Raw genomic sequence first — 10,602 nt, forward strand, 5'->3', positions numbered from 1 at the left:
ATACAAGCAACACTTGCAAATCTTTTCAGTGTAAAATTTATTTGAAATGCTGCTGCGTTGAATCTGAAAATACGCACGGTGGGATTTTTTCTTCACTACTGATTATATTTTGTGTGCACGGTAGGAATTAACCGGTGCTGTTAAATTTCATAAAAGTTGCCCCAGATTCGTGGTGTCATCGGCAATAAAGATTTTGAACCAGGAAACTACAATACAGTGAGTAAAATGGGATATGGTTTTCGAGTTAAGATGCAAAGCACAAGACAAATGATTGAAGTATGGACTGTTCCTGAGTTAGCATTTGTTTGATTGTGCAAAAGAAGGCGAGGGGTTAATTTATGATGGTTTCCCGTGAAAGCAAAAGAAAAGTTTAAGAAGAAACTATACGGTGCCTGTCAGGTGAGCGCTACTTGTGATACCTGATGGGAATGGGCGGAGTTTTTAAAGCCTCTTGTATTACAGAACCTTCATATAGACAAACATCTCCAGCTCACTGTGTAGGTCTGATGGAGCAACGGTAGTGTGTCTGACTTCAAATCCGAAGGTTACGTGTTCAAATCACGTCGTGGTCACTTTGATTGAGTTGATAGCCCTCCAGCAACAGGTGATGTGTGTGTCCCTCGTAACAGCCCGTGAGCACAGAGTCCTGTGTTACGGAGCTGCTCGATGTGAACCTCGACAAAACCACTGCTTCTGTGTCCAAATTGGGTTTCCTGATGGTCGAGTGGTTCGGATTTAGCGCTCTCACCGCCGCGGCCCCGTTTCGATTCGCGGTCAGGGAAATTGTACTTTTAATTCAAAACCTTATAAAAAAATAGTTCATCTATTTTACACATCTTTGTGCATCTCCAATGCAAAAAAAAAGAACCATTGATTTAAACATCATTAATTAATTCATAAAATTCTATTGTCATATGATATATTTTGCTCTGAGCAGATGAGGAGCTTTTGTGCCGATGCCATTGGGTTTAATTCTGGTAATCTGGTGCTGAAAGTGGAGATGTTTCCGCAGTGTACCGCAAATCATAGACACCATCAGAGGAAGTCTCTCGGGATCGAGGAGGACTTCCTTCCATCCAAAAGTGAGTTCTTTGATGGCTGAACAGTCCGATAGGAGAGCCACAGACCCTGTTACAGGTGGGACAGACATACGTCGAGGGAAGGGGTCGGTGGGACTGGTTTGCCGCGTGCTCCTTCCGCTGCCTGCGCTTGGTCTCTTCATGCTCCTTGCGTCGAGACTCAAAGAGCTCAACGCCCTACCGGATGGACTTTCTCCACCTCGCGCGGTCTGCGGCCAGGGTCTCCCAGGTGTCAGTGGTGATGTCGCACTTTACCAGGGAGACTTTGCGGGTGTCCTTGTAACGTTTCCGCTGTACTTCTTTGGCTCGTTTACCCTGAAGGAGCTAATCATAAACACGTAAGGATTCGGGGCCGGAGTTGGCTATTCGTCCCCTCGAGCCTGGTCCACCATTCAAGAAGACCCTGGCAGTTCTTCAACAGCAAGATTCAACATCTGGGGCGGAGCCAACAGGCGCCTGGCTGCAATGAGTGATAAAAAAGTGCGTTGGACAAAAGCCTGGCTAGCTCAGTCGGTAGCGCATGCGACTCTTAATCTCATAGTCGTGGGTTCGAGCCCCACGTTGGGCGATTATATTTCTTTTCATTTAATGTTGCTTTCATGGAAAACCTCTGACCGAAACGGCACAAAAAAAAATGTTCCTTTCAAAGTCATTGAACTCCGAAATTTCGCCGCGCCACGAATCTCCTGAATCAGATGCCTCTAGTTTTGCCGACTCAATCCATGGCCCTTTGCAAAGTTGTGCTCCCACCCACACTATGAAATGTGCCACTAACTTATCGAATCATGGAATGGTTACAGCACGGAAGGCCATTCGGCCAATCGAGCCCGTGCCGACTCTCAGCGAGTCCCACTCCCCCGCTCTTTCTCTGTAGCTCTGCAATTGTTTTTCCTTCAGATCCTTATCCAACTCCCGTCTGAAAGATAAGAGTGAGTCTGCCTCCACCGCCCTTTCAAGCCGTGCATTCCAGATCCTAACCACTCGCTGCTAAATGGCCATCTCCTGTTCCGATGTATGAAGTCTGGGAAACACGAGATCAATTCCTGCCAAACTCACAGCCTTCCGAAATAGAGCACCTTCATTCTATTCTCGTAAAACCAGCTCCTGAAGTATCGGCCAGCTCTGTAGGTTAAAGCTCTGGTTTTATACCTTAGATTACTTTAACTGTAGTGTAGTGGTTATCACGTTTGTCTTACACGCGAAAGGTCTCTGTTTCGAGCACGGGTGGAAACATTATTTTGGAGATTATTTTTGCTGTGAAATAAATTGAACAAAAGTCGCCCCAGGTTCCTTGTCGCATGAGCACTGAACATTTTTAACCAGTCTTCAACAGACAGAGTGAGAAAAATAAGATTGGGGAGAAAACTTCATCAATGATTCAAAATCCTTAAATAATTAAAGTTCAGTTATTGAAGTTTCCACTCTCCCTCAGTAGCAATTCTACAAAACAACGCTGTCGGTTAATGAGTGGGGAATAAAACAAATAATCTTCATCCATCCCCATCCCCCGACACACAGTTTAATTAGTTGCATGTCATTATTTTAAAGATTTTGAATGAAAGAGTTACTTTCTGAATCTGGGCTCCCTCTGTGAGGACCGCACCACGAAACGAGCAGGAAACACATTAAAGAGTTTACCACAATTGCTGACATTTCTTAGCTTTTTTCTTGTGTTTTTTCAGCTCTTCCTCCTTTTCAGCTCCTGACAGCAGATATTGCTGTGATTAAACCTGATCACAATGCAACGTCTGTCTCACTGTTTCCCCGGTGTCAGGCAGCGATACGCCTGCTGCCCTCATTTATTTCATGTGACAGGACACAAAAGTTCAAAATCAACCTGCTGGGAGCCGCACACAGCACTAAATAGGCAAGATGGCCGTTCTGTGTTCAGGTCATTGTCTCCTCTGGAGATGTGGGTTCATGTCCCACTTCTGATATTATTTTGAACCAAAAACTAATGTGCGATAAAATGGAACAAGAGCAGTCCGAGGTGCATTGTCACATGATGCAAGCGACCTCGGATCCGAACCAAAGCTCCCAACACACCGAGCACAGGCTCGGGAAAACCCCGGGGGAGAGGCTATCCCGGTCACTGGGCCTTCCAGTCACACTGAACAAGTGCCCGGTCTGAAATTTTCCAGAGCAATAACTTGTACCTGGAACTTCCACCAGTCAGGATGGCCAAGCGGTCTCAGGTGCTTTGTTCAATTCACAGTCTCATCTGGAAATTTGGGTTCAAATCCCACTCCTGACATTCAGTGTTTTTAATTGCAAACTCATTTGTTTGACACCACTCTGAAGTGCATCCATCGAACTTAATAGAATGACCCCACTTCAAGTGCAAAGAATGATATCAAAGTTGCTTCTCAAACTGGGAACCGACCCTGGTTGGCTGTAGCGAAAGGAATGGTTTTGTGAAGCATTGAAATTTGCCCTATAAATATCTCGCACTGCTCATTTAAAAACACGGTTATAATTTGTTTCAGTGCAAAAGAAGGCAGGCTCGAAAGGCCAAATGGCCGACTCCTGCTCCTGGTTCTTGTGTTCTTATACAGAGCACAGAATTAATGATTAAATGATCAACTCTCCCTCAGTTCGCATTTCTTTCATTATGCAAAAGAAAATTATGGGTTCATTTATGATGTTTTCCTGGGAAAGCACCATAAAAGTTTAAGGAAAATAATTCACCCAACATGGGGCTCGAACCCACGACCCGGAGATTAAGAGTCTTATACTCTCCCGACTGAGCTAGCCGGGCCTGCATAAATTGCATCTTCCTGTCGCTGATTGCTGCCAGGCGCCTGTTGGCATCGCCCCGTGGGTTTATCTCGAGCTTCAAACCACGAAACCGGTTCTCCTGAACTTCAAGGCTTGTACGGAGATCAATCATCAAAAGCCGTGTCGTTAACCACAGCTGGGCCGTCAATTATTGATCGCAAAGTGCTTTCAGTCCTTGTCAATATCTCTTGTCTATTTGCCGGTGTTTACCGATTATTTCGGTTCTCTGGCTCTTTAATCTGTGTGTGGTCACCTGCAGGTTGATTCTCGATGAATGCCTGTGTTTGTGTCTTCAACACCAATATAAAATGTTTCTGATATATTTCTTACGTTCTCTCCAATGCATTGATATCCTTCCTAAATTGTGGTGCTCAGAACAGTAAACAGTTCTCCAACTGAGGCCTAAACCGGGATTGAAAAGGTATGGTATAACTTCCTCGCTGGTGTCCTCTATTTCACTACATTTCAAGCCAAGGGGCCTGTATTCTTTTTAAACAACTTAGCAACTTATCTACCCAGCTTCAAAGATTTCTGTGTGTAAATCACTCAATCCTTCTGCTTCCCTTTTAACACAATACCATTTCGTTTATGTTTTCTCATATCACCTCCCTTTGTTTTACAGAACTTGCACACAGGTACAGGATGCGGCCCCTTCAGCCCCTTGAGCCTGTTACACAGGAACAGGAGGAGGCCCATTCAGCCCCTCGAGCCTGTTACACAGGAAGAGGAGTAGGCCCATTCAGCCTCTCGAGCCTGTTACACAGGAACAGGAGTGGGCCCACTCAGCGCCACGAGCCTGTTGCACAGGAAGAGGAATAGTCCCATTCAGCCCCTTGAGCCTGTTACACAGGAACAGGAGTAGGCCCATTCAGCCCCTTGAGCCTGTTACACAGGAACAGGAGTAGGCCCATTCAGTCCCTCGAGCCTGTTGGACAGGAACAGGAGGAGGCCCATTCAACCCCTTGATCCTGTTACACAGGAACAGGCGTAGGCCCATTCAGCCCCTCGAGCCTGTTGCACAGGAACAGGAGGTGGCCCATTCAGCCCCTCGAGCCTGATACACAGGAACAGGAGGAGGCCCATTCAGCCCCTCGAGCCTGTTGCACAGGAACAGAAGGAGGCCATTCAGCCCCTCAAGCCTGTTACACAGGAACAGGAGGAGGCCCATTCAGCCCCTCGAGCCTGATACACAGGAACAGGAGGAGGCTCATTCAGCCACACGAGCCTGTTGCACAGTAACAGGAGGAGGCCATTCAGCCCCTCAAGCCTGCTACACAGGAACAGGAGGAGGCCCATTCAGCCCCTTGAGCCGGTTCCGCCATTCAATGAGATCATGGCTGGTCTGTGAGCAAACTCCATATACCCACCTTTGGCCCACATTCCTTAATACCTTTGGTCAAAATGAGATGTAAAATGAACAACTGACCCAGCACTAACTGACCTTTGCAGAAGGGAGTTCCAAACCTCTCCCACCCTGTGTGTGTTGGAATGTTTCCGAATTTCACTCCTGAAACATCTGGCTTTAATATTTAGACTATGGCCACGAGTCTGGGACTCCCCAACCAGAGGGAATCATTTCTCTCCATCTTCTCTATCTGTTCCCTTATTATCTTGAAAATTTTGATCAAATCACAGCTCGACCCTCTAATTTCCAGTGGGTGTAATCTCATATCTTAATTTAAACCTTGGAATCCAGGTATCATTCTGGGAAACCGGCACAGTGCTCCCTCCAAAGCCAATATAGCCTTCCTAAGGCAAGGTCAGTGAAAACTGAATCAAGGGACGGGTCTTACTAGATTTAATCTGATGGTTTCCAGCAGGCATTTGGTAAGGACCCACACATCATCATCATCATCATCATAGGCGGGTCCTCGACCGAGGAAGGCTTAATTCCACATGGGTTCACAGGTGTTTCAATGTAGGACCCGATGTTCCAGTTCTGAACTCCAATCAAAGGGTGGAAGATGCCTGTGGGTGGATTGTTTTAACGTGGTGTGACCATTGCACACCAGCCACCACAAGGGATTGACAGAGCGAGGCCTTGGTCCAGTGCTGCACGTCATCAAAACCCAGGTCGCCGTTTGGTGCGTGGGCAGGAACATCGGCGGAACCCAGGTACAGCGGAGGAGCGGGAAGGTCAGTGTGGAGGAACAGTGAGAGATCGTGGTGGAGGAGCGGTGAGAGATCGTGGTGGAGGAACGGTGAGAGGTCCTGGTCGAGGAACAGCGAGAGATCGTGGTGGAGGAACGGTGAGAGATCGTGGGGGAGGAGTGACGAGAGATCGTGGTGGAGGAGCGGTGATAGGTCGTGGTGGAGGAAAGTTGAGAGATCGTGGTGGTGGAACGGTGAGAGTTCGTTGTGGATGAGTGAAGAGAGATCGTGGTGGAGGAACGGTGAGAGATCGTGGTGGAGGAACGGTGAGAGGTTGTGGTGGAGGAATGGTGAGAGATCATGGCGGAGTAATGGTGAGAGATCGTGGTGGAGGAGCGGTGATAGGTCGTGATGGAGGAACTGTGAGAGATCGTGGTGGAGGAACTGTGAGAGATCGTGGCGGAGGAACGGTGAGAAATCGTGGTGCAGGAACGGTGAGAGATCGTGCTGGAGGAACGGTGAGAGATCGTGGTGGAGGAACGGTGTGAGATTGTGGTGGAGGAACGGTGAGAGATCGTGGCGGAGGTGCGGCGAAGGTTAAACACAAGTGATGATGGCAGAAATCAACGTTGAGGCAACGTATGTGTTGTGTATCTGTAAAGCATGCACTCCCATGTTCTGCCACAAGGGAGCTCATCCCCTTAAGTCCCAAGGCATCCCAGCACCATTTGGGAGCACTGTATATAAGCCGGCCCCTAAGGCCAGTTCCTCACTTTGGAGTGTCTTATGAAAGACTGAGGTCACTGTTACTTTAACCTCCCATGTGCAGCATCATCTGTGTTAGGAACACAATAACTGGCGACGAGTATATGAATCCAGCACAAACTTGCAGCAAACTGTGGGCATCCTGGAGAAATTCTCGGAAGGTGAGGACTGGGAAGCCTATGTCGAATGGCTAAACCAGTACTTTGTAGCCAACGAGCTGGACGGAGAAGGAAGTGATGCAAAAAGGAGAGTTGTCCTCCTCACAATCTGTGGGGCTCAGACATACAGTCTCATGAAGAATCTTCTGGCTCCGGTGAAACCCACAGACAAATCGTATGAGGAGCTGTGTACACTGGTTCGGGAGCATCTTAACCCGAGGGAGAGCGTGCTATGGCGAGGTATCGGTTCTACACGTGCCAGCGATCTGAAGGTCAGGAAGTGGCGAGTTACATCGCGGAGCTAATGCGACTTGCAGGATAATGTGAGTTTTATGGCTACCTGAAGCAAATGCTGAAGAGACTGTTTTGTACTGGGCATCGGCCACGAGACCATCCTACGAAAAACTTTAGCTGTACAGACACCGACCCTCAGTAAGGCCATTGTGATAACACAGGTATTTATGTCCACCAGTGATAACACCAAACAAATCTCTCAGCACACAAGTTCTAGCAATGTTCATAAATTAACTGGAACTGCGTTTGTGAGCAGAAATGTACAGGGCAGAACCCACGAGTCTGCAGCTGCCAGCAGGCCTCAGGTGACCCAGATGACTCAGTGTCCCCAACAAAGGATGAGTGCAAGGCAATTCACAACTTGTTGGCGTTGTGCAGGCTTTCATTCAGCCTATTCATGCCGCTTCAAAGGGTATGTTTGCAAGAGCTGTGGAACAATGGGGCATCTCCAACGAGCGTGCGAATGTGCTGCAAGCTCTGCAAAAGCTGCTAACCACCATGTGGCAGAGGAAGATCGGTCCATGGTGGATCAAAGCAATTTCGAGCCTCAGAGAGAGGAGGCAGATGCTGAAGTACACGGGGTGCACACATTTTCGACGAAATGTCCAGCTATAAGGCTAAATGTAAAATTGAATGGCTTACCCCAAACCATGGAACTGGACTCTGGCGCTACCCAATCCATCCTCAGTAAAAAGATCTTTGAGAGACTGTGGTGCAACAAGGCATTCAGAGCAGCCCGAAGCCCCATCCACATGAAACTGAGAATGTACACCAAAGAGCTTATCACTGTCCTGGGCAGCGCCATGGTCAAGGTCACCTACGAGGGCACGGTGCACGAACTGGCACTCTGGATTGTCCCGGGCGATGGCCCCCACTGCTTGGAATTGCTGGCGGGGAAAATCCGCTGGAACTGGGATACCATCCGAACGCTATCACATGTCGATGAGGCCTTATGTACCCAGGTTCTGAACAAATTTCCTTCCCTTTCTGAGCCAGGCATTGGAAACTTTTCCGGGGCGAAGGTGCGGATCCACTTGGTCCCAGAGGCACGATCCTTTCACCACAATGCGCGAGCGGTACCTCACATGATGAGGAGAGAGGAGAAATCGAGCTGGACAGGCTGCAACACGAGGGCATCATCTCCCCAGTGGAATTCAGCGAGTGGACCAGCCCGATTGTTTCAGTGCTCAATCGTGATGGCACTGTCAGGGTTTGCGGCGATTATAAAGTAACTATTAATCGTTTCTCGCTACAGGACCAATACCCGCTACCTAAGACAGACGACCTATTTAGCGCGCTGACAGGAGGCAAGGCGTTCACCAAGCTTGAGCTGACTTCGGCCTACATGACGCAGGAGCTGGAGGAGTCTTTGAAGCGCCTCACCTGCATCAACACGCAAAAGGGACTGTTCAGCGACAACAAATGCCCGTTTAGAATTCGGTCAGCTGCAGCTATCTTCCAGAGAAACATGGAGAGCCTACTCAAGTCGGTACCGCACACGGTGGTCTTTCAGGAAAACATATTGGTTTTGGGTCTGGACACAGCCGAACAAATACAAAACCTGGAGGAGGTCCTCCATCGACTGGATCGCGTAGGGCTGCGGCTGAAGAGGTCGAAATGCGTCTTCATGGCAACAGAAGTCGTGATTTTGGGGAGAAAGATCACGGCGGACGGCATTCGGCCCACAGACGCCAATAAAGAGGTTATCATGAACGCGGCCAGGCAACAGAACGTCACGGAGCTGCGGTCGTTCTTTGGACTCCTCAACTATTTTGGTAACTTTCTATCGGGGTTAAGCACCTTTTAGAGCCTCTACATGTGTTATTGCACAAAGATGAGAACTGAGTATGGGGAAAAAAACAAGTGTTTGCTTTTGACAAAGCCAGCATCCTTTTATGCTCCATCAAGCTGCTTGTATTGTATAACCCGTGTAAAAGACTTGTGCTAACATGTGACGTGTTGTCGTACGGAGTCGGGTGTGTATTACAACAAGCTAACATTGCGGGGAAGTTGCAACCTTTCGCCAATGCTTCCAGGAGCTTGTCTAAGGCCGAGAGAGCCGACTGCATGATTGAGAAAGAGGCATTAGCGTGTGTGTTCAGGGTAAAGAAAATGCATCAGTTTCTGTTTGGCCTCAAATTTGGGCTGGAAACCGATCACATGCCCCTCACATCCCTTTTCGCTGAAAACAAAGGGATAAATACTAATGCCTCAGCCCGCATACAAAGGTGGGCACTCATGTTCTCAGCGTATAACTAGACAATCCACCACAGGCCAGGCACTGAGAATGTTGCGGATGCTCTGTCGGCTACCATTGCCCAACACAGGGGTAGACATGGCGCAGCCTGCAAACTTGTTGATGGGGGCGCAGCCCGCTGACTTGTTGATGGTCATGGAAGCGTTTGAAAATGATCAATCACCTTTTGCGGCCCGCCAGATTAGGACTTGGACCAGCCAAGATCCTCTGCTGTCTCTAGTAAAAAAACTGTGTATTGCATGGGAGCTGGGCCAGCATCCCCGTTGAAATACAAGAGCCAATCAAGCCGTTCCAGCGGTGAAAGGACGAGCTGTCCAGTCAGGCAGACTGCCTGTTGTGGGGTAACCGCGTAGTGCTGCCAAAAAAGGGCAGGGAGACGTTCATCTCGGATCTCCACAGCACACACCCGGGTATAGTAATGATGAAAGCGATAGCGAGATACCACATGTGCTGGCCCGGTATCGACTCTGACTTAGAGTCCTGTGTACGGCAATGCAGTGTATGTGCTCAGTTGAGCAACGCGTCCACAGAGGCACCACCAAGTTTGTGGTACTGGCCTCCAGAACAGGGTCGAGGATCCATGTCAACTATGCAGGCCCATTTCTTGGTAAAATGTTCCTGGTGGTGGTGGATGATTTTTCAAAATGGATTGAATGTGAAATAATGTCGGGAAGCACCGCCACCGCCACCATTGAAAGCCTGAGGGCCATGTTTGCCACCCACGGCATGCGTGACAGACTGGTCAGTGCCAACGTGCCATGTTTCACCAGTGCCAAATTTAAAGAATTCATGACCCGCAATGGGATCAAACATATCACCTCGACCCCGTTTAAACCAGCCTCCAATGGGCAGGCAGAGCGGGCAGCACAAACAATCAAACAGAGCCTCAAACGAGTCACAGAAGGCTCACTCCTAACCCGCCTGTCCCGAGTACTGCTCAGCTATAGCACGAGACCCCACTCGCTCACAGGGGTGCCCCCGACTGAGCTACTCATGAAAAGGACACTTAAAAGCAGACTCTCGCTGGTCCACCCCAACTTGCATGATCAGAAAGAGTGCAGGCGTCAGCAACAAAATGTAAATGATGGTCGCGCCACTGTGTAACGGGAAATTGATCTGAATGACCCGTTGTATGTGCTAAACTATGGACATGGTCCCCAGTGTATCGCGGGCACGGTGA

General features: G+C 48.7%; 2 non-coding genes across 2 annotated transcripts; one reads left to right on the forward strand and one right to left on the reverse strand.

Annotated features, from left to right (window-relative positions):
- Window positions 1-1,574: 1,574 nt before the first annotated feature.
- On the forward strand, window positions 1,575-1,647 carry trnak-cuu (transfer RNA lysine (anticodon CUU)). Its single transcript has one exon. It is a non-coding gene; the product is annotated as a tRNA-Lys (tRNA).
- A 2,117-nt stretch (window positions 1,648-3,764) lies between these two features.
- trnak-cuu (transfer RNA lysine (anticodon CUU)) lies at window positions 3,765-3,837 on the reverse strand. The gene has a single exon. It is a non-coding gene; the product is annotated as a tRNA-Lys (tRNA).
- Between the last annotated feature and the right edge of the window lie 6,765 nt (window positions 3,838-10,602).

This window comes from Pristiophorus japonicus, unplaced genomic scaffold, assembly GCF_044704955.1.
Source record: "Pristiophorus japonicus isolate sPriJap1 unplaced genomic scaffold, sPriJap1.hap1 HAP1_SCAFFOLD_47, whole genome shotgun sequence".
NCBI classification, from domain to species: Eukaryota; Metazoa; Chordata; class Chondrichthyes; family Pristiophoridae; genus Pristiophorus; species Pristiophorus japonicus.